This window comes from Triticum aestivum, chromosome 6D, assembly GCF_018294505.1.
Source record: "Triticum aestivum cultivar Chinese Spring chromosome 6D, IWGSC CS RefSeq v2.1, whole genome shotgun sequence".
Classification (NCBI taxonomy): domain Eukaryota; kingdom Viridiplantae; phylum Streptophyta; class Magnoliopsida; order Poales; family Poaceae; genus Triticum; species Triticum aestivum.
This window is the reverse complement of record NC_057811.1, coordinates 234,148,661-234,173,643: the sequence shown is the minus strand read 5'-3', so window position 1 is coordinate 234,173,643 and position 24,983 is coordinate 234,148,661.

Here is a 24,983-nt window from a genome sequence, read left to right as displayed (position 1 = left end):
TTGTTTAGCCATGTAATCTACAGTCTGTCTTGAACTGCAGTGCAAAAAACCTCTCCACATATCCCGAAACAAAGCATCATCAATGAACATTAGTAAAATCCTATCCATCCAAATTTATCCGTTGACAATATCTTGCGCTTAGTTGTTAAATAGGTAAAAAAACAGTTTGGCTAAGCCGTCAGTGGTGCCCGTCTGCATACCAAGAAGATGGTGGAGCACTTGAAGCCTCCGTCCATGTCGGCATTCAAAGTCGGACATTGGGTCGCGCATTGTCGCCACGTCAAGGATAAGCAGGCCGGCCACGAAGTCCGTGGCAGTGGTCGTGGGCATAATAAGTTCTGAAAACAAATTAAAGGAATAGATCAAACAATATACATGCCAAGAGAGCTCTTTGCATGTTCCATGAGAACAACAATACTGAATTTGTTTCTTTTAGCTAGCCCAACAGTAGTAGCAAAAAGTTCCACATATATATAATCCACATCTAACTCCTAGTGAAGTCACTTCTACCTAATCACTTAAAAGGTAAGATAGTAAGAAAAGCTGAAGCAAAGGAAAATCACATAAAAATTAAACATGCAGATTGATTACCTAAAGGATGTGAAGTATCTAGTAGTTTCTTGCCTATGCAACTTTTCTATTCTAATTTAGAGGCTCGCTTGAGTTTGGGGAGAAATAACTTGAAACGTGGACTAGAGGAAAGCATTATCTACAATTATAACACTACAGGAATTTGCACAACTTGTATTTGTAGACACTAATTTTGAAGGATTCTAGCCAATTCAAGTGCAAGTATCAAACACTGAACACCAGCATAGAACAGGGGTAACTGAAAATTGCAACCTATTTTGCCAAACAATCAGGTGCTGCAAAAGCTTTAGTTTCAACTACCGTCCCAACAACCAGCGTCGATAGCACGACATAGAGCACCGTCAAGTTGGTTGGGCATCGCCATGAGAGACACAATGATGAGCGTCTCGTCGGCAATCTTTACCTCGCAAGGGATGAACGCGCAACAATCAATAATTGTTAGATAAAACGAGAATAAACGAGACACGAGAGCACACAAGTTTTTACGTGGAAACCCTTGCGGGATAAAACCACGGACGCATGAAGGCGCAATCACTATGATGGAGGAGTATTACAAGCACGAGACGATGGACCGTCTTAGGTGCGACTACATGGGGTATATATGAGGGGCAACACATAAGAGTCCTTGTAGGACAAGTAAATGAGTTGTACTCGTACACGTCGGTACCAACGCAAAGGCCCACACCGTTTGTACTACGTCTAGTCCAATACGGTAGAATTTGGATCATAATTTAACAATCTCCACCTTGAGCCAAATTCTCTCCAGTAGTCGAAAAAAGTAAATAACTCCATCCAAATCAGCATAAACACCTTGTGCATCAAAGTCCATAGGACTAGTGAGAAATACCAACTAAGCCTGAGGAAAGCTCAAACTTATTAGTAGGAACTGTGATGTGGAGCATCCCTCGACCATCCCCATGGACGTCCCCTCACCAAAGCAAGCACTAAGAGGACCTATGACGAGAGCTTGCGCACGTGCCATCGAAACCGAGGTTAACTCCTTCCTCTTCGAACTACATTCGAATTCACACGAGAGTTGGGTCCTACCTCAAACGGAAGTGTTATGCGTTCTTAGGTACCAAAGAGATGTTCATGAAGAGGCTACACTACTGCAGGATGCTGCTAACGCGACACTATGATCAGAGACCCTTCGACGAAACTGTGTGCGATGCAATAATTGCAAATGGTGGTGTAAAAAACCCGTCAAAAAAGATGCAAAACGTTTGCGATGACGGATGCATCAAACACGGTTCAGATTTTGGTTGCGTGTGCGATGCAGGGCATACGGTTCAGTTCAATGAACTATTTGCAATGAGGAAGAAGAACGGAAACGGGCAGCCAGATGAAGGCGTGTGCGATATACGACATACAGTTCACTCGGATTAACTGTTTGTGATGAGGCAGAACAACAGAAACGGGCAGCTACATAAAGGTGTGTGCGATTGAGGGTATACACTTCAGTAGGATTATCTGTTTGCGATTAGGCAACCGAACAAAAATGGTCAGCCATATCAAAGTGTCTGCGATTGATCTCATACACTTCACACGGATGAACTGTTTGCGATTAGTCACAACAAACAGAAATAGTTAGACAGATCAACGTGTGTGTGCTAGACGGGCACACATTTAATTAAAAGAAGCGTGCGTGATGGTAATAACGAGCGCGCACGGTTCTTGGAACAAGACGTGTGCTGACATTGCTTATTGCGGTGCACCCTATGGTGCTAACGCCACGTACGCGGCCGAGAAAGCGTGCCCATGTTACGCTTTCCGGGAATAGTGCTGCACTTAGAACCGTCAATAAATTTGAGCATGCGTCCTGTCACAGTCTAAATTACTGCCATGCGTTATTTAATTGCAAACCTATTCACACCGATCAAAACCTAAACGGTTTCACACTTAGGAGCGTATTAGTACTCGTTTATAAATACTACTACTCCAAGATGACTGCACATTCCTCCTCAACTCCTCATCCAAAAAAACAAACAAGTCATTCATCACCGTTCCCTTGTGTCTGCCATGGCCAGCGTGAGTTCTGGGTCGAGAGATTGCCACTAGGGAGAGGCGAGCATGGAGGCGAAAGCACGAGAGATGTCCCGCCTCACCGCGAAAGCAGCCGGCATGTCCCACCGCGCGACCGTAGCAGCACAGAGGTCCCGCCATGCCGCCGAAGCAGCACGGAGGTCCCGCCGCGCCGTCGATGTAGCAGACTGGTCCGGCCGCGCCGTGGAAGCAGAAGAGATGTCCCGCCGTGCCGCGAATGCAGCAGAGATGTCCTCCCACGCCGCGGCGGCGTGGGAAAATGTCTCGCGAGCAGGCGAGGATTCTTACAGGCGCATGCATGCGATCGTCCATAGCCAGATGGATTAGATCTTCGGCTAGGCGAGGTTGCAAGACGACATGAAAGCCTCTTTTGAACAGGCTACCGCCATCATCCGGCAACTAAATGAGAGCAATGCGAAGCTCCTGGCCGAGCGCGACCTGCTGAGGGTGAAGATCATCGGAAGTGCGGAGCAGCAGGAGGAGACCGCTGCCTTGTTGAAGAGGACCGACATCATCGTCGAGAAACTTATGGACGAGAATGCCATGCTGCCCATCGAGCGCAGAAGGCTGGTGGAGGAATCCGTGGATGCTCTCAAGCAGCATCTTGATGACAAGAAAGAGCTCATCGCCGTTCGCCACAGAGACTAGTTCCCGCAGCCTACAGTAACGCATCAAGAAAGTAGAGATCAGCGAGCCAAATCGTTGTCTTCCTTCTTCTTTTGCCCTTGTGTATTTCGGGCGTTGCCGCATGTGGCTTTTTTAAATTATGTTTCTAAATATGTGAGACAGTCATTATCCACTGTCATCGTCCTTATATTCATCATGCTTGCTATAAGTCGCAGACGATGCTATATAGGTCCGTCGGATCTTACATCAAGATCCGTGCAGAACTTTCTTTTCAGGTTTTCATTTTTCTCTCTTAAATCTCAGTCCAGTGAGACATAGCCACGCCGTGAAACAGGGGCTCGGGCGCCATTAATGGAGACGTTGGGAGGGAGGTGCACGGCGGATAGAGGTCAAAGGGCTCTCCTCCCGATGAGCACGCGCAGGGGTCTGATCGCACGCCTCCCATACTCAAATAGCTACCCCGCACGGCACCTCCTAGCCAATAAAAAAGGGGACGCGTGGCGGCACGTAACTGGTAAGTAGAACACCCACGGTTTCAATAATACTTGTGTTTCCAATTTGTAACGTGTCAACACTTGTTCCAAATTGACTTTGTTGATTGTTAATGTGTGCGCCTTCACAAATCGGACAGAAAAATTACCACAACATGTTGGTGCCATGTCATGACACCATGCCAAGTTTCATGATTTTCAAGCGTGTTTTGGATTTACAGGAATTAAAAAACCAAGTTTCTCAATCTTTCTGGCCGAGCCACAATGCCCATAAATTCACCCAATGACACACATGTGATTTTTAAACCAACTTTGGTGCACTAGAGCATGTGCTTGTAGTCCAAATTTTAATTATGCACATTAAATGCCCATAAATTCAATTAATGTATAAAAAGGCCAAACAAACCCAGAATAATTCCAAAATTTAGCACGATACTTCTATTTGGTCTAATCTGCCTGTAAAAAATTAAGGCGGGAGAAGGCAGTGTACGTATGTCGTTTCACACATGGAGGTGACACATTCCCTCTTGGAACCACGAGCCTTCTTGAGAGAAGCTCCGGTTTGCAAGAAGGTTATACCAAAGCTTGTGCCAATTCGGCCAAAAAAATTACCGCAACATGTTGGCGCCATGTCATGACACCATGCCAAGTTTCATGATTTCCAGGTGTTTTTGGATTTACATGAATTAAAAAACCAAGTTTCTCAATCTTTCTGGCCCGAGCCACGATGCCCAGATGTTTGAATTTGTCAGATTTCGGGTTCCGGCAAAACCCTTGAGGTTCGACACTGGGGTGCGCACGAAGATTCCCCCCTATCTAATCTCGCCCTCAGCCTCACCGCGATCTCAAAGCTTAGCTCGACGTATTCGCAACACAAGAGACACGAGATTTATACTGGTTTGGGCCACCGTTGTGGTGTAATACCCTACTCCAGTGTGGTGTGGTGGATTGCCTCTTGGGCTGAGGATGAACAGCACAAGGGAAGAACAGCCTCCTGAGGAGAGGTGTTCTTGTGCCTGGTAAACTTGTGTGGGTGAGGATGATCTGAATCAGTTGCCTGCTACTGTGGTGGCTAGTCCTATTTATAGAGGCCCTGGTCCTCTTCCCAAATATTGAGCGGGAAGGGAGCCAACAACGGCCAATTTGAAGGGGGACAACTAGTACAAGCTATCCTGACTAAAGTTGGTCTTCGCCTGCCAAAGGCTCTGGTGGTGATGCCGTCTTGGGCTCCACGGTGACCTCCGTCCCGTCGACCTGCTGGTCTTGGTCTCGTTGCACCGATATGGAAACCTTTGCCTGATGCCTCTGTACTCCTCGCCTGCGCTTGCCTCCTTAGCACCGAAGAGGAAACGAGGACACTATGCGCGCTGGCGCCCGCTTGGTCTCGGTCGTCATGGCTTACGTCATTGGAACCTCGCGAGGTTCGTCTTGCCTTGATCTCTCCGCCCCTCGCGAGCCAGCCTGGTGAGGCCGCCCCCGAGGAGGTCTTGTGTCGTCCGCCTCATGAGGCTTGGCCCCTCGCGAGGGTCCTGAGTGTTAGCTGGTGAAGACGAGCCGTACTGGGGCGCGAGCGAGCCACGTCGTGGGCCGCAGGCAGGCAAGTCTGGGGACTCCCGTTCCCAGAACGCCGACAGTAGCCCCCGGGCCCAAGGCGCGCTCGGACTTGGCTTCGAGGCGAAGCCAAAGGGCAAGTGCGGAGCGCCGCGGGCCCCAACAACCTATGTGATAGAGGCAAAGGTGTCCCGTCTTTCGATGAGATGGTGGCTATCGTTTTGGAGGAAGTCGACTTTGACGATCCGACTACGAACGTGCGAGGACGTCGCGCCTTAGCAATCGCTAAACCAACTCCGAGAGGTTATTGACCACGCTGGAGCACGATCAACCTGACCACGAAGGTCGTTTCCTGCAGGCAAACGAAGAACAAGCAAGAAACTAAGATTGCAATCTGGATATTGCGAATATAAGAGGAAAGGTTTATTGATCAAGATGGGGTTTTGTGACGTCTTTGTCTGGTCGTTGAACACAAACGAAGTACGCGAAGTTGTAGCTATGGCAAACTTTTAATCTAAACAAAACCCGAAGTCTAAACGGTGCCGTAAGGGCTGTATATATGGAGGAAGATGGGGGAATTTCGTGGCCCTTGGGGAAGGGGTCCGAAACCAACCCTATCTCTTGTTTCCCCACACATACGGACTCTAAAAACAGCCTGTACTTATGTATTTCGAAATTACATGGGCCTGACCCAATAATAAGGTGACGCAGCACCTAGAATAGCCTCTGGACGAATATTATGAAGTGGCATTTTGTATATTTCGTCCAAGGCTTCATGAACTCATTATGGTGGCTTCAAAGTCCTGAAATCATCACTTGTAACTCCGTTCTTGTTCCCTCGCGCATGCCATCATCTCCATGCTTGATCTTGCTCCAGTGTTCATCCCTCTTATCCATGACAGGCCCTTCATTTGTAAGTAAAACAAATGTATCCAATTTAGGCAGCATCATATTCTCATGAACATTAGAATCATTACCAAGAAACGAAAGTACCTGATAATTTAATTGGCGTGCGAGAGCTCTAGTAATTGGTCCAGTATGTATAGCATCAGGGGCTGTGGGTGTTACAATGGTATTGATGTCCTCATCACTGCGGCCTTGGTCGGTGCGTGGCAACTGATTGGATGTGGGCGGCCCCGCTTCCCCACGCAGCCTTGAAATCCGCCGGGCTAGGCGGCCACGGCATCCTACACAGTTATTCCCCCACTGCTGGCAACGCATTCCCTAACTTCTCCGCTTCCTCGTACCGCTGCTTCCTCTTCCAATCCGACTCGAGCTCAGTCCTCTCAATCGCCATGGCGCTGAACCAGACGGAGAAAGGGAAGAAGCCCCTGTCCTCAGCCAGCCCACCTCCGGCCCTCGAGCCCGCCGTCGGCCAATCGCGGGTGCTCAACAAGGAGGCCATGGATAAGGTCTGCCCTGCTCTCACTACCAGCTTCAATGAATGGGGAGGGATGGTGGCCTGGCCTGCGTCCCGAGCCACCATTGATAGGACGACCACCGAGGTCCAGTTCTTCATCGACGCCCTGTGGGCTGGCCTGGTTCCTCCCTTCTCCGCCTTCTTCGATGCCGTGCTCTCCCATTACCAGATCCATATGCTGCACCTTGATCCCCAATCTATTGCCCTTCTCGCCATCTTCGCCTTCGTCTGTGAGGCCATGGTGGGCATTGCTCCTTCTGTGGCCCTCTTGCGCCATTTCTTCTCGCTGCACCTGACCAACCCCCGGCAGTGCTCGGGGTGCCTGAGCTTCCAGGCCGTGGCGCCGACAGCCGGCTCGGGGATTGACTTTGATCTCCCGATGTCTACAAGCTTGTTTCGGATGCGGTGGGTGTATGTTGATGTCGGAGTACTCAGCCCCCTGCTCTCGCCTCAGCCGTCCCCAGCTCCGGCTAGGGCCACGAGGAGCTCGTGAGCTCCCGTCTCGCTTTCGTCTGGTTCTGGCTAAGGAGGCTGAAGGATCTTGGTGTGACCGCGCCCAAGGTGATGAAGGAGTTCCTCCGGCGCCGCATCGCCCCACTCCAGCGCCATTCCCAGCCGATGTGGGCCCTGACAAGCGACCAGGATCGCATGGGGCTTCAGGAGTCGGGGCTTCCGGCCGAGGCACGAAGGACGGTGCTCGAAGTCTTGGCCGGTGACCCCTCGCCGGGTGATTTGTCGCATGGGGGTTGTTGCTTGTACAACTGCTCGAACAAGGTGGAGTTCGCGGGGCAGATGCCCCCCTTCGATGAATGGGGGCTGCGCCCAGTCGGCCTAGTGGGGCCTCGTGAGAATCCCGTCACCGTGGTTCCTCTCCGCCGGCGCCGAGCTTGCCCCAGGAGTGGACGCAGGGAGGCAAGCACCGCTAGAGGCCGGAGGCGCGGGTGTGAGGTGTCGATGCCGCCTGAGGCTCCCGAGGCGTAATCCTCGGGAATCCGTGACTCTCATCCTGGGGCGGCAGCTGAGGGGGTGACACAGCCCGCTGCTCCTGAGGCCGAAGCTCCTGAGGCCTCAGCTGGTCATCGCGAGGCGGAGCCCGACAACTCTCTCCAGCCTGGCGCTCCTGAGGTTGTCTCCTTGGGCGCTTGGCCAGTCGCACTCCGCGCTGGTCACCACGTGCAACGCTTGGGCCGGTTCCGCGTGGACTTCACGGCGCTTCGTAAGAGGAAGGGGTCTCCAAGCTGCAGCAGTGGCACTGTCCGGCCATTGAAACATAGGAAGTAAATCGCCATAGACGAGTAAGTACCTTATTTTTGTAATCCTCGAGTGCTGCTTCCCTTCCTGACGGTGGCTCTTCAGGATCCCTTCCGCCAAGGTCGTGGAGTCTCCTGAGGACAAACTCCTCCTTCCTCAACTTCCTCGCTAGCCTTGAGCGCCCCAAGCCGGTGCGCCGCCTCTGGCGTGGGGTCGGCTGGGGAAGCAAGCCTGCCTGCAACGCGCCTCGAGCCCGTGCCCTTGCTCTCTCTCCTCCGCGGCCTTGCTTGGAGTGCGGCCGGCGTGCCAAGGGCTCCTCCTCTGGTCATGGACGGCGGCTGGATGGCTTCGATCTTGGGCCCCCTTCAAGCAACGGGTCTACGCCTACCCGGGCCCCTCGCGGGGCCTGGCCAGCGATCGAGGGGGCGCCAGCCCCCAGCCCCCTACTGAGAGGGGGCGAGCCGCTCCGGATCCCGTCGGCAACCCCCGTGGTGGAGGACGGAATCGGCCGCGCGCTTAAGGCTGCATACGAACGAAGCGTCGTCCTCCACGAGCTTTTCCAGGAGGCGATGGGCACGATGAACCGGCTCGGTGGGGAACTCGCGGACTTAGACGCGCGCCTCGAGGCCGAGGGCCTTCGGCTGATGGAGGAGCGGCATAAGCTGAAGGTGGCCATCAACCTCGGGCGCCACCAGGGCGAGCTTGACAATGCGAAGGCCGAGGCATCTCTTGCGACCTCGCGCAAGGCCTGCTCCCGAGCCTTGGAAGAAGCCCGGGAAGCCGACCGCCACCGCGAGATCGCGGAGAAACACGCGTGGGAGTTCCAGGCCTGGAGCACCTCCCTGGAGCAGCAGGTGGAGGCGCGCCAAGTCTCCCTTGCGTCGATGAGGGGGACGCCTGCCGAGGAGGAAGAGATCCTGAAGCACGAAGCAGCGCTGGCGCTGGAAGCCATGGAGCGCAGCCTTGAGCTTGAGTGGCTGGAGACGAGGGAGCGCCAAGTCGTTCTAGCGGAGGATGCGATCGGCGCACGCGAGGCCCGGGCCCAGGAGGATGTCGACCACCGCGTGGCCGAGGTTCGCACGGATCTTGTGGGCAGGTATGACATGAAGCTGAAGCTCGTAGCGGCCGAGGCTGCGGGCAGACTGCTGCCCTCAAGTCCCGGCTAACTGAGGCGGAATGGCGCGAGGAGGCCACCGCAGCCGCCCTGGCCTTGGCACAGGCTGAGCTGGCCTCTGCCCGCGCCGAGCTGCCTCCTCTTCAGCAGCGGGTCGCCAACGCCGAGTCCATCGCGCAGGAGAACAGGGAGGAAGTGCTTCAACGGCGGACGTTGGAGCGCGTGCACGCCCCCATGCTCGAGGGCCTTAGGAACAGGGCCAACGCGGCGCTGGGCCACATCTGCGATGAAAATGCCCCTCATCCCCACGCAAATGACTACACCAGCCACCTCCGCTTCTTCACCGACGTGGTGACGCGCCTGAAGAATCGTTCCGAGAGAGCTCGCCAGCTTGTTGAAGAGAGGAGCCATGGCCTGCTCGGGCGCGCATTCTCCCGCGTCTTCAGCCATCTCCAAAAAACCTACCCCAACTTTGACTTTGATGCCGCCATTGCTCCTGTACCCGAGGCCATCCGAGGTGACCTGGCGCGATGGGTGGAAGACAATGTGGACGCGCTGGTCAGGGCCTTCGCTTCTGATGACGATGCGGTCGTAGTCGCGGCAGACGAAGGCGATGTGGTCGACGACGGCGAGGGCGGCGCCGGTGACGGTGACGGGGACGCCAGCGACGGCGACAGCGACGCCAGTGATGCGTCTGAAGGCGACCTGGGGGACACTGTGAGCGACATGTCCGATTGAACCCGTGCTTCCCTGTTGTTTATCCTGCATGCTAAAACTCGGGCACGACCCTGGAGGTTGTAAGAGCATTTTGGGAGGGGAAGCCCCTCATGTAAACAGATTGCTCTCTCTATTTCTTAGGCTGGGCTGAATATATGTCTTCATGAGCCCGCGAACCCTGCGGCCAGTTCGCTGTTGTAATTTACCTTAGCCGGAACAGGCCCCGAACTGGCCCGTGAGGTCGCGAGCTTCTGAGGGGCCTGTGAGGAGCCTGCCGATCCGTCCGAGGGGGCCTCGCGAGAAACAAGCGCCAGTCATGGCAGGGCATGCGTGCAACATCCGCGTGCTACGCCCAGCCCCCGCTCGCGAGGAGGAGGCAGCAGGCGCAAACTCTGAATTAAGGCAGGACCCAAATTGCAAGAAATCGCACGAACAAGAAAGGCACCCCCCGCGCACATCAACGAAAATTCAACTTCAACTTAAATCCAAAGCCAGAAAGCAGGGCTACAGAAAAGAGGTTAAAAAGCAAATGGCCGCGTCCGGCACCTACCCTAGTCTTCTTGTCTTCTCACCAGTGCGGAGCTAAGTGCTGCCACTAGGACGTGGGAGGGAGCCCCCGAGGCCCGAGGGCGGCACTCCTGAGACTCCGGGGCATGTACAGCCCCACTCATTATTACGTGAGAGTGTCACGAGCGGAGACCTTCACAGGCGCGAGCCTTACTTCATATCGCCAAACGAGGGCCCTGCCTTGCGCCGCCCTCGACCACCATTGGGGGCATCCGGAAACCAGGACGTCACCAAGGGGCAAAGGGGACGCCATCGGCGCCCTCGGCGACCACGGGTCCTTTGCCGGGGGAAGGCTCTCCAGCGCCTCCCCGGCAGAGGGCCTACCACCGGGGGACGCCCTGCTCCGCGCGGCGCGGGAAAGGGCCTTGCTCCCGGCCCCTCTCCTGCAGCCCCCAGTGCACTCCCCCTGGCGGGAGTGAGGCTGTTGAGCTAGGGCCGCCATCAGCTGCTGTGACCCGATCCTCCTGCGACCCATGGTTAGCGTAAGCTTGCTCCTGAGAGACTAGTGCTACCCTGTAGCTGTTGTCGCCGGTGCGGTTGGTGAGGCTCCCGAGAGGCTCTCGGAAGGTCTCAGCTTCTAGCGCCTCCTCCTCCCAGCCTGGCTCGAGGAACGAGCTGGGGTCGTCTTCCAGCATGTACTCCTGGTCCACCATGCGGGGCACGTAGGCCTCCGAGGCTGTCGCCTCGAAGACCTCCCCGTAGTGCCCCACGCTCCACGTCGCCCGGCCCAGCGCACCGCCCTGAGGATGGTAGGGCGGCATCCCGCCTGGGTTATAGGTGGCAATGCTCGTGCCCGCGCTTATCGGGGTGGCACGGGTGCGATTGGGCGTCCGGTGCCGTTTGTCACACCAGTGTCGATGAAGCCCAAGGGTGTGCCCGGGGGCACGCGAGCGCGGCGAGGCCCGCCATGCGATCCGGCCGCAGCCTGAGGTGCAAGCAGGGAGAAGAAGGGTGGTGCTCCCGAGGCCGCGGCGTCCAGGAGCTCGGCGACGCGCTCCAGCAATGCATCCCGACCGCTCTCCATCAGCCGACATCGCAGCAGCTCCCGAGCCACCGTGAGCGCGACCCTTATGTTTGCTTGTTCCCGTCGGGTGTGCGGTGCCGTGGCTGCGGCGTGGCCTGAGGCCCTTGCGGCTGCTCGCGCTTGTCATGGAGTAAGGGCGGACGGCGCGGGACCGCGGCGCCCGCGCCCCGCGGCGTTTGGCGGTGCGCGCGATGCCTGGGGAGCGGGGTTGAGGTCTTCTTGGGCAGACGGTGGCGCCCGGGCCGGCCAAGCTGCCCAGCGGCCGGCGTTGGTCCTCAGGTCGCCGGACATCGGAGCCGTGGAGTGTTGGCGGATCAACTGGCGGAAGGAAAGCTTCGACGCACCCCTACCTGGCACGCCAAATGTCAGATTTCGGGTTCCGGCAAAACCCTTGAGGTTCGAACACTCGGGTGCGCACGAAGATTTCCTCCTACCTAATCTCGCCCTCAGCCTCACCGCGATCTCAAAGCTTAGCTCGACGAACTCGCAACACAAGAGACACGAGATTTATACTGGTTCGGGCCACCGTTGTGGTGTAATACCTTACTCCAGTGTGGTGTGGTGGATTGCCTCTTGGGCTGAGGATGAACAGCACAAGGGAAGAACAGCCTCCTGAGGAGAGGTGTTCTTGTGCCTGGTAAACTTGTGTGGGTGAGGATGATCTGAATCAGTTGCCTCCTACTGTGGTGGCTAGTCCTATTTATAGAGGCCCTGGTCCTCTTCCCAAATATTGAGCGGGGAGGGAGCCAACAAAGGCCAATTTGAAGGGGGACAACTAGTACAAGCTATCTTGACTAAAGTTGGTCTTCGCCTGCCAAAGGCTCTGGTGGTGACGCCGTCTTGGGCTCCACGGTGACCTCCGTCCTGCCGTCCTGCTAGTCTTGGTCTCGTTGCACCGATATGGAAACCTTTGCCTGATGCCTCGGTACTCCTCGCCTGCGCTTGCCTCCTTAGCACCAAAGAGGAAACAAGGACACTGTGCGCACTGGCGCCCGCCTGGTCTCGGTCGTCATGGCTTACGTCATTGGAACCTCGCGAGGTTCGTCTTGCCTTGATCTCTCTGCCCCTGGCGAGCCAGCCTGGTGAGGCCGCCCCCGAGGAGGTCTTGTGTCGTCCGCCTCACGAGGCTTGGCCGCTCGCGAGGGTCCTGAGTGTTAGCTGGTGAAGATGGGCCGTACTGGGCCGCGAGCGAGCCACACCGCGGGCCACAGGCAGGCAAGTCTGGGACCCCCGTTCCCAGAACGCCGACAGAATTTCATTCCCATTTCTTGCATGGGACCTAGAAATTCACCCAAGGACACACATGTCATTTTTCAACCAACTTTGGTGCACTGGAGCATGTGCTTGTAGTTCAAATTTGAATTATGCACATTAATGCCCAGAAATTCAGTTAATGTATAAGAAAAGCCCAAACGAACCCGGAATAATTCCAAAATTTAGCACGATACTTCTATTTGGTCTAATCTTCCTGTGTAAAAAAATTTACCACGGCATGTCGATGCCGCTCCATGATAGCATGCCAGTGTAAATTTTTTTACCACGGCATGTTGATGCCGCTCGATGATAGCATGCCAAGTTTCATGAATTTCAGACGAGTTTTGGATTTACTAGAATTTCAAAACAAGGTATCTCAACGTTTTGCCGGCAATCAACAGTGCCCTGGTGTTTGAAATTCATTCCCATTTCTTGCATGGGACCTAAGCATGCACCAAAGGACACATATTTGATTTTTCAACCAATTTATATGCACTGGAGCATGTGCATGTATTTCAAATTTGAATTATGCACATAAAATGCCTTGAAAACCCAGTTAATGTATAAAAATGTCCAAACGAACCCCGAAAAATTCCAAAACTTAACACAACACTCCTGTTGTTCTATGTTGACACTAGAATTTTTTTGAAAGCAATAAGAGGCAACATATATCATTTCATCCCCAAAGGTGGCACGTTCCCTATCGAAACCATCACGCTTGTTGTGAGAAGCTCTGGTTTGTGAGAAGCTTATAGCCAAACCTACCCCAAACGGGACAAAATTTTTACCACGATATGTTGATGCGGCTCCATGATAGCATGCCATGTTTCATGAATTTCAGACGAGTTTTGGATTTACTTGAATTTAAAAAACAGGTATATCAACGTTTGCCGGCAATCAACAGTGCCCTGATGTTTGAAATTCATTCCCATTTCTTGAGTGTGACCTAAGCATGTACCCAAGGACACAGATTTGGTTTGTCAACCAATTTATATGCACTGGTGCATGTGCATGTATTTCAAATTTGAATTATGCACATAAAATGCCTAGAAAACCCAGTTAATGTATAGAAATGTCCAAACAAACCCTGAAAAATTCCAAAACTTAACACAACACTCCTGTTGTTCTATGATGACACTAGAAATTTTTTGAAAGCAATAAGAGGCAATGGATATCGTTTCATCCCCAAAGGGGGAACGTTCCCCACCGAAACCATCAGGCTTGTTGTGAGAAGCTTATACCGAAACCTGCCCCAAATGGGGCAAAAAATTTACCATGGCATGTTGATGCCGCTCCATGATACCATGCCAAGTTCCATGAATTTCAGACGAGTTTTGGGTTTACTAGAATTTAAAAACCAGGTATCTCAATGTTTGCGGCCGAGTGACGATGGCAGGGTGTTTGACACTCATTCCCATTTCTTGCATGGGACCTAAGCATGCAACCAAGGACACGGATTTGAATTTTCAACCAATTTATATGCATTAGAGCATGTGCATGTAGTTCAAATTTCAATTATGCACATAAATGCATTGAAAACTCAATTAATGCATAAAAATGTCCAAACGAACCCCAAAAATTCTAAACATTAACACAACACTCATGTTGTTCTATGTTGACACTAGGTAAATAATTGAAATGAAGAAGAGGCAACGGATATCTTTCGTCCAGAAAGGTGAAACGTTCCCTACCGAAACCATCACACTTGTTGCGAGAAGCTCTGGTTTGTGAGAAGCTTATACCCAAACCTGCTCCAAATGGGAAAAAAAATTCCACGGCATGTTGATGCCGCTGCATGATAGCATGCAAAATTTCATGAATTTTGGACGACTTTTGGATTTACTAGAATTATAAAAGCATGTACGTCGACGTTTGCTGGAGAGCCATGGTGCCGTAGTGTTCGCAATTCATCCCCATTTCTTGCATGGGACATAAGCATAAACCCATGGACACATATATGATTTTAAAACCCATGTTGGTGCACCGGAGAATGTGCATGTAGTTTAATTTTGAATTGTGCACCTGAAATGGCTAGAAAACCAATTTGATGTATAAAATGTCCAAACGAACCCTGAATAATTCCAATCCTTTTATGACACACATATAGTTGCATGTTCACTGCAGATAAATGTTCTACCAATTCAAACACCGTCCATTGCCGATGTGACCCCATTATGTAATTCAAATCAAGATGAAACATCAAGTAGATCCCAAATAGTTTATCATCACCAACCGTGTGAGATGCAATACAAAATATCCTGGAGCACTGTCGGTGTATAGTACACCTATGGCTTACGCGGGAAGGTGCGTCGGTTGCAGTCCACAGCCGGCGTGTCAAGCACACTACCTCGCTCCCCAAATACTCCCGCCTCTGCATCCCTTGCAATCTTGGAAATATTACTGCCTCGTAATGTCGAAAATATCTACCGCCTGGAAGGTTTTAATGTTTGATAGCACACAATTATGTGTGGACCGTGTGCGATGTCCGTTACTCCCGCTCTGCTTCAGTCCCTTGATTCAAATTTTCAGTAGCCCCGGCATTTTAGTCCCGCCTTTGCATCCCTCGCAATCTCAAAAATATCTGCTCGCCCTTGATCCAAATTTTCAATAGCCCCGCTTGTTACTCCCGCCTAGTAAAATTTTCAGTTGCCGCAATATTTCCTCAAACACCACCTTGCCCCTCTCCACACACACCACACACTCCTCGAAACCATTGGTAGGTCGCCGCCATCGCCGCCGCCTCCGTCCTCAACCTCTGCCTGTGTGCCGAGGAGCTCGAGGAGCCAATGGCCAAAAAGAGGTTTATCGCGGCCTTTTCGCCTGACGCCGGCGAGGTGTCCCCGTCGTCCTCCGTGGGCTCGATCCACCATCGCCGGTCCCCCGATCCGCCCGCCGCCGCGCCCCTACGCCAGTTCGAGGACTTCCCCATCCTCCCTCGGACCCGACAGCCGACGAGGTCCTACCTCGGGGTCCGGCAACGGCGGTGGGGGACGTGGGTCGCCGAGATTACAGATCGGGAGACCCACACCCACCGGTGGCTCAGTAGCTTCCACACGGTTAAGCTCGCGGCCATGGAGTATGACCACTGGCAGGTCCTCTACCACGGCACGGCGGCTAGGCTCAATTTCCCCTTCGACACACGTCCGGTCGACCTCGCTCTGCCGGAGCCAGGGTGGTGAGCTCGGCTATGGCGCGGGAGGACCGTGAGGCGTGGGAGCGCCTCGAGGCTGAGGCCATCGATGAGGCTTACATGCAAGAGCTCCGCCGGCAGCACCCGAAGCTCGTGAAGGCGGAGCGGGTGATCTTTGCCGCCGCGGAGGGCGGCGAGGTTATCTCGCTCTCCTCCGATGACGAGGTCGAAGGCGGCAAGGACGGCGGCGCGGAGGGCGGCGAGGTTATCGCGCTCTCTTCCGATGAAGAGGTCGAAGCCGACGAGGGCGGCGGCGTGGAGGGCGTCGAGGTGGGCCCCAAGGACGAGGAGATCAATGTCGACGAGTGGAGGAGTGCCTTCCCCAACGACCCCGACGACGGCACCTGCCCGGACCCGGCCCGCGGCACACCGTACTTGACGAGGAAGGATTGGCTTGACCTCTACTTCGACCGAAAGTAGTTTAACTTAGTTTAAATTTTATGTTTTATGTTCGGTTATGTAAAACTATCTATGTTTATGTTTGAATGCATGCTACTTTCGGTTGAACCTGCTTTGAACTTGATCAAATTGAAGTTTACAACGTTAAGTTTAGGGGATCGACTAGAAAAGGCCAAAAATTGCTCGAGTATATATATATCCACTAAGGGTTTTAGTCCTTTAACTTTTAAAGGATCGACTAGAGATGGCCTTATGACTTGTTTATTTCAGTTCTTCACAATGTGATGCTCTATATGTGCAACTAGTTGCTGTGCAGTTCAATTTCATCAATAACAGTTTCAACAATACCACTATGAATTACAATATTTGGCTGCTGTTAAGGATATTGCAGTTTACATGCCTTTTCGTTTTTTTAAATAACTAGTGTACTTTAGACCTGCACAATACCAATTTGAATGACTATTTGCTTGTTTTTAAATGTTATGCCTGATGCAGTTAACACACCTTTCCACTTCTTGTTTTGCTTAACTAGCGTGCTTAAGCCTACACACCAAAGCTACATAGCAACATGCATTGTACTGAATGACTAAATATGCAATCCCAGGCTACATAGCAACAAGGAAGAGTGTTACCTTAATGTTCTGACAATGTCTAGATATACATGTAATAAAATCTTATATAATGGGATGGAGGGAGTGTTGTACTACATCATTTTGTAACTGTTGTTTAGATTCTAATATTAACTTGGTGCTTTTAGGTACATATGTCATTTGCAAAGATCCACACTTCGACCCTTTCTGCGTATGGGGCAATGAGATATTCATGAACCAGCATCAAGTGAGGAAACTGATAAGGATTGTGATTAAAATGGGTCAAAAGATGTCAATCGAACTATTTGTTTACACTTTATGCAAGACAACAGTGAACTGTAGGATGGTAAGTAAGAACCATGTAGCCTTCTTTTCACTGCCCGTAATGAGTCGTGTTAGATGACAATGTCTGAATCTTTTTTCCTTTGCAGTGGATCCTAAAGCAGTTTACTCAAGATTACCTCTCAAACTAAATGATTGGCGGCCGACCATCACAAGGGGTTGGACTAGAGTCGTGCGTGCCTTCTGCATCCAGGAGAGCACAATAGGGCCATTCCGCTTCACCTTGTTCAGCAACCAGAATGTCTGTCGCCTCTTTCTTTTCCGTATGTAATACTACAAGTATAGAACCCTGGTTCATCATTCTTTATTTGGTGCTTATGTAATTCTTAAACAATGTACCTGTGAATCTAATAATGCATTGCTTGTTTCAACCTGATGGATATGAATAAAGTTATAACCTACTTTCAAGTTTAAATTAGGTACAATTTTAAATAGCAGCAATTAAATTAGGGCGAAATTACGGTGTGCAGGTCATTACGGTGCACACGGTTAATAAAGCACAGCGTGTGCGATATACATCATAATCCGACACGGTTCATGAGAGGAAACATGTGTAACAATGCACACAGTTGTCGTTTTCGGCTATGTGATATGTTTTTCGGCTATGTAACTCCGACTCTTGCCATTTTCGGCTATGTGATATGTTTTTCCCTCCGTTGTCGGGTTTTGTCTTTCGTTTTGTATTTTGTCATGTCATGCATTTCATATCATGTCATCATGTGCATTGCATTCGCATACGTGTTCGTCTTATGCATCCGAGCATTTTCCCCGTTGTCCGTTTTCCAATCCGGCGCTCCTATCTCCTCCGGTGCACCCCTCTTGTTTTCTTTCGTGTGCGTGTGTCAAACTTTCTCGGAATGGACCGAGGCTTGTCAAGTGGTCTTCTTATACCACCCGGAGACTACCGGTCAAGTTTCGTTCCATTCGGAGGTCGTTTGGTACTCCAACGGTTAACCGGGCATCCGCAATGTCCATTTGAGTATCCAGCAAAAACCGCCTCCAAAACCAGCCCAAAACCCACCAAACTCTCTTCCATGCTCTAGGTCGTTCGATCACGATCGTGTGGGCGAAAACCGCACCTCATTTGGAGTCTCCTAGCTCCCTCTACCTATTTATATGTGGGCATCCCGAATTACAAACGCAGTCTAAACCCTAGCCTTCCCCTCCTCGCGCCACCGGACGAAGCCGCCGCCGCCCGGACATGTCCGCCGCCCTCAGCCGCCGCCCACGAGCCAGTCGTTGAGCGCCACGTGGCCCCGCGCCGTCCCCGCGCCGCCGGCCCGCCGGGCCCGCGCGCCGCCCCCGAGCCCGTCCCGAGCCCGCGGCTCCCCGCGCGCCTGCTCCCGCCTCCGCCGGCGCCGCCGAGCTCGCCGGCCGGCCCGCCGACCCGCCGGATTCCTCTGCCGCCGCCGCGCCTCGGCAACCCCGCCGCCCGTGCCACGGCGCGCCGCCGCCCGTGCCCTCGCCGCCGGCCTCCCCTCCGGCTCGCCGCCTCCTCCCTCCGCCAGAGGCCCCGCCGGCCTCTCCTCTCCTCCCGCCGGCGAGCCACCCACCGGAGTCCCGAGCCCAAGGATCCCCGATCCAGATCTCTCTGTGGTGAGCGTTGACCTCCCGAGCCCTTCTTTTTTCTCTCTAAGTCCTCATATTTTATCCGCATGTGCCTCTGTTCCCGATGCGATAACTCCGTGCATGTAGCTCCGATTCATGCGTGTAATATGTAAAATTGTTCGTCTCGTGATGCTCTTCATTTTTTTCAATTGCACATTGTTGATTAGAGGTCATCTTGATGCCCAAATCTTCATTGGAAGAGGGCTAGTTGCTGTTAATCTCTGGTTCTTAGCAGAACTTGGAGATTTGTCATTTTTGTATCATTAAATCTGTGCATCTTTTGAGCATGAGCTCTACATGTGTTTTGAAGTATGCCATGCCATCTTTCCAGTGGTATAGTCCTTGTATTTTTGTGATCTCTGTAGTGACTAGCACAAGCATGTAAAGTAGGCCCCGTAATAATTCGGATTTCAGGGACTTAGTGATTTCTCTAAGTCCTTGTCTGCTGTAATTTTGTTGCCATGTAAACTTGATGCTACAGAGAGATCCATGCATATTTTGGAGATGTTCAGTAAGGATGTTTTGTTGCTATAGTTGTAATGGATCCATTCCTGCAATTGTTTGCAATTATAGAGTGCCATAGCATGACTCAATCTTGCTCTACTTTTGCTATAAAATATTTCTGGCAGATTCTTAACATGATATTCATTTTTTCCAAGCTTATTGTAGTTGATCCATACATGCTATGCAATTGTTCTTTCCATGTTTAGCTTCCGAAACATGCCATATTACTGTAGGTATGCTTTGTTTGTAGTGTATTGCTCTGTAGTGAGTGCATCAAGCTCACAAAGAGGCCTACATATTAACATTTCTGCCATGCTCTGTTTTCTGCTAAGTCTGAAACCTGATAACGAAACTTGCTATGTTTACATGCTTGCCATCATATCTTCTGGTCCTTTTTGGCTTATGGTCAGTAAGGGACTTTTGTCATGTGCTTTCAGTAGAACACTGCCATGCCTTGTTTTGCTATGTTAAGTTCCTCTAGCATGTTGATTTCATGCTCTGAATATTGCTACCTGATGCTGATTTCTGCCATGTCCAGTTTTTCACCAAGTCTGTGAACCTGTAATCTTTTGCACTTTTGCCATGCTTGTTTGAGCGTGATATGTTGTGAACTAGCCGTAGCTCAGTGTTCTTCTTTTGTCAAGCATCTCCTGTAGATTACTGCCATGTGCTTTGTTGCTATGTCGGGGTGCTGTAGCATTGTTGCTTGTTGCATTTTAAGTGCTATCCTGCTGTTTATCGCAGATTAGTGTCATTCTTGTTTTGCTTGCCATTTGCAAACCGTGCATCCGATTCCGGTGATCTTTATATCGATTTCGACCGAAATCATCTCATATTTCCAGTGGCATGCTTGGTTTGCCAAGTTATTGCCATGTTCATCATTTTCCTTCCGGAGCACGCATATGCGTCGCATATCATATCTTGCATATCATACATGTTTTGCATCATGTTGCTTGTGCATTTCTCGTGGTTGATTGTGGTTCCGCTTGTTTGTGTTCTTGTCTTGGGTAGAGCTGGGAGACGAGTTCGTGAACGAGGAACCTGTCGAGTACGCTTACGAGGATCAAGCTTTCGACAACTCTGAGAATCTTGCAGGCAAGATGACCACCCCTCGAAATCACTTCTATCTTTGCTATGCTAGTTGTTCGCTCTATTTCCATGCTCGCTACCTATCACTTGCTATATCATGTCTCCTATTTAAGCCATGTCAGCCCTAACCATCCTTTCCTAGCAAACCGTTGTTTGGCTAAGTTACCGCTTTTGCTCAGCCCCTCTTATAGCGTTGCTAGTTGCAGGTGAAGTTGAAGTTTGTTCCATGTCGGAACATGGATATGTTGGGATATCACAATATCTCTTATTTAATTAATGCATCTATATATTTTGGTAAAGGGTGGAAGGCTCGGCCTTTTGCCTGGTGTTTTGTTCCACTCTTGCCGCCCTAGTTACTGTTATACCGGGATTATGTTCCTTGAGTTTGCGTTCCTTACGCGGTCGGGTGATTTATGGGACCCCCTTGACAGTTTGCCTTGAATAAAACTCCTCCAGCAAGGCCCAACCTTGGTTTTACCATTTTCTACCTAAGCCTTTTTCCCCCGGGTTTTCGCGAGCCCGAGGGTCATCTTATTTTAACCCCCCCGGGCCAGTGCTCCTTCGAGTGTTGGTCCGAACCGAGCAGCCTGCGGGGCCACCTCGGGGAAACTCGAGGCCTGGTTTTACTCGTAGCTTGACTTATCCGGTGTGCCCTGAGAACGAGATATGTGCAGCTCCTATTGGGATTTGTCGGCACATTCGGGCGGCTTTGCTGGTCTTGTTTTACCATTGTCGAGATGTCTTGTAAACCGGGATTCCGAGACTGATCGGGTTTTTCCGGGAGAAGGTTTATCCTTCGTTGACCGTGAGAGCTTATGATGGGCTAAGTTGGGACACCCCTGCAGGGTATTATCTTTCGAAAGCCGTGCCCGCGGTTATGAGGCAGATGGGAATTTGTTAATGTCCGGTTGTAGATAACTTGTCACTTGACCCAATTAAAATACATCAACTGCGTGTGTAGCCGTGATGGTCTCTTCTCGGCGGAGTCCGGGAAGTGAACACGGTCTGAGTTATGTATGACGTAAGTAGGTGTTCAGGACCTCTTCTTGGTCATTGCTAGATGACGTCCGTTCCGTTGCTTCTCTTCTCGCTCTCATTTGCGCAAGTTAGCCACCATATATGCTTTTGCCGCTGCAGCTCCACCTCATTACACCATCCTTTCCTACAAGCTTAAATAGTCTTGATCTCGCGGGTGTGAGATTGCTGAGTCCCCGTGACTCACAGATTCTACCAAAACAGTTGCAGGTGCCGACGATGCCAGTGCAGATGATGGCGTCGATCTCAAGTGGGAGTTCGACGAGGAACGTGGTCGATACTATGTGTCTTTTCCTGATGATCAGTAGTGGAGCCCAGTTGGGAAGATCGGGGATCTAGCATTTGGGGTTATCTTATTTTTATCTGGATTTTGACCGTAGTTGGTCTATATGATTGTATTTTGGATGATGTATGATGATATTTATGTATTGTGTGAAGTGGCGATTGTAAGCCAACTCTTTATCCCATTCTTGTTCACTACATGGGATTGTGTGAAGATGACCCTTCTTGCGACAAAACCACTATGCGGTTATGCCTCTAAGTCATGCCTCGACACGTGGGAGATATAGCCGCATCGTGGGCGTTACAATCACATACGGTGCGGGAAAACTAAATGTGTGTGATTGTCTACCTATCGTACACGGTTTATAATCATGAACTTTTTGTGATGTCCTAGGCATCGTAAACGTAGAGCCAGTTTGGTACGTGCCTGGAAAACTCCCGTGCGTGGAATCTGCCTGGTTTTAGGTAAAACCATAAAACTCCAACTACGATGGCAATGCGAGCACAAACGAGTAGCAAGGATGAAGCGTTTGGGATATTCGGGATATCGAAAACGGTTATACAGGGACAACTGTATGCATCAAGGCACTCTATCCCGGGTGGTTTTTGGGTCATGTGGGAAGGACCCCCGTATCGCCCACACTCACTTGGCGACGGTTCCAAATGTCGTCGCGGAAAGGGGTTAAAAACCGTTTGTATAGCACCTTGTTGTACCAGTGCTAGCACGGAGAAGCACCCATGGAGGAAGAGAAAGAAGAAGGACAACCGACGCGCGAAGTAAAGAACCCCGGCCCTAACCTATAGCCGGCGGAGCTTCTGGCCACCCGGGTGCCCGGCCTCAACCTGGGCGCGACCTCCGCCAGCTCTAGGTGCCAGGCCATGTGGGGCCCGGGTGCCCGGCCGCCCCAGCCAGCCCTAGGTGCCCGGCCCTCCCGCCTGGAGCTGCCAGCCATCACCCCGGGTGCCCGGGCCACTACCCCTGGGTGCCCGGCCTCTTCGGCGCCAGGGGCGTGACCCCCCTGACCGGTCCGGATGCCCGGCCCTTTGCGCCCCGAGTGCCCGGCCCCTCCTGATGCGGCTACCCTCGGGTGCCCGGGCCCATTTGCTTCGGGTGCCCGGACCCACCTCCGTGGTTACGCGTTTTTCGGGATAAATTACCCATGTACCCTTGTTTTACCCCCAACTCGTCCCTAGCCTATAAGTACTCCCCATCTAGCTCATTTGTGAGGCTAGCAATAGACACTAGAGAGCTTTGCTCCTTGTATCCCCTCCTCTTGGAGATCAAGCCCCCTCTTTGGGAAGAATCCTTGTGGATTATCAAGGCCTCCTCTTGGAGAAGATCAATATCAAGGGTGTGAAGAACTTTACCCTAGTGCTATTTTCCTTGAATTGTTCTTGTATACTTGTGGATCTCATGTATGCTACTCTAGTGGATGTGTTATTTGGGCTTGTTTGAGTGATCCTCTTCTTGTGTTCTTGTGTGTTCTTGATGAGGACATCAATACCATTGTTACACCCGCAACCCCTGCTACTATACATACTGGACCGATTACTAGAGCTCGCGCACGCCAATTAAATTACCAGGTACTTTCGTTTCTTGGTAATGATTCTAATGTTCATGAGAATATGATGCTGCCTAAATTGGATACATTTGTTTTGCTTACAAATGAAGGGCCTAGCTTGGAGAAGGATGAACATTGGAGCAAGAACAAGCATGGAGTTGATGGCATGCGCAAGGGAGACAAGAACAGAGTTTCAAGTGATGATTTCAGGACTTTGAAGCCACCATAATGAGTGCATGAAGGCTTGGACGAAATATACAAGATGCCACTTCATAATTTTCGTCCAGAGGCTATTCTAGGTGCTGCGTCACCTTATTTTTGGGCCAGGCCCATGTAATTTCGAAATACTTCAATATAGGCTGTTTTTAGAGTCCGTATGTGTGGGGAAACAAGAGTTAGGGTGGGTTTCGGACCCCTCCTCCAAGGGCCACGAAATTCCCCCCTCTTCCTCCATATATACAGCCCCTAGGGCATCGTTTAGACTTTGGGTTTTGTTTAGATTAAAAGTTCGCCATAGCTGCAACTTCGCGTACTTCGTTTGTGTTGAACGACCAGACAAAGGCGTCACAGAACCCCACCTTCATTAATAAAGCTTTCCTCTTTTATTCGCAATATCCAGATTGCAATCTCAGTTTCTTGCTTGTTTTTCGTTTGCTCGCAGGAAATAGACCCTCGTGGTCAGGTTGATCGTGCTCCGGCGTGGTCAATAACCCCTCGGAAGTTTGTTTAGCGATTGCTAAGGCGCGACGTCTTCGCACGTTCGTAGTCGGATCGTCAAAGTCGACTCCCACAGAAAACGATTGCTGTCTCATCGAAACATCGGGACACCTTTGCCTCTATCAAGTGGTATCAGATTTCCAGGTTGTTCGGTGAGATTTTACAGTTTTTCGTAGTTTAGATCGAGTCTGTTCTCCATACCTATAGTCCACGAAAAAGCCAAAAAAATATTAGGGTTAGTTCATCTTATCCGAACCAATCTGAGCCTTTGCATAATCTTTTCTGTATTTTCTTTGTTGAATTTGCGGTTGCATCGTCGTGTCAAGTTGCTGGTCCTAGCGTCTAGTACTTGAGAGTTTCGAGTTATGTTCACAAGTTGTCACGCCACCGCCGCACCATCGTCATCACCGCTGCCATATACCACCATCGTCATCGCCGCTACCATATACCACATATCCACCGCCATCACGCTAATCCGAGTCCACCTCCATCACAGATTCGCCACCAGTCCGTGTTCCATCGCCCTGCAAATATCCGCCACCAATCCGAGTTTCCACCAGATTCATCTCCGCCACCAGTCCTAGTCCGAGTCCAGTAATTATTGCTTTGTTCTCGATTTCCAGATCACGCGATACTCCGAGTCTTGACAGAGTAGGACTCCCCAACTTCTGAGCCATCCGCAGAAGAAAAATAGTTCCAGTTTAAAAAAAACTAAGTCTGGAAAATTTTGGCTAGGCAATTTTTAGGACATTTGTAGACTTTTTCGAAAAAAAATTGTTGCGGAGCAAAAAAAAGTGCAAAAAAAAGTGAAAAAAGAAAAAAAATCAGAGTGTGCTCCTCCCTTGTTTACGTGCAGCGCCGTGATTTTGTTAGTGTTCTTGGCTCGCGTCTCTAGTACGGTCTAGCCTAGGACCAACACAGTACCGTCGTTGAGCGTTTATTCAACTTTGCATCTCTGAATTGATTATTGCTGACCCTTTTTGCTACCATATTATAAGCCTTCCCAGCTCCACAT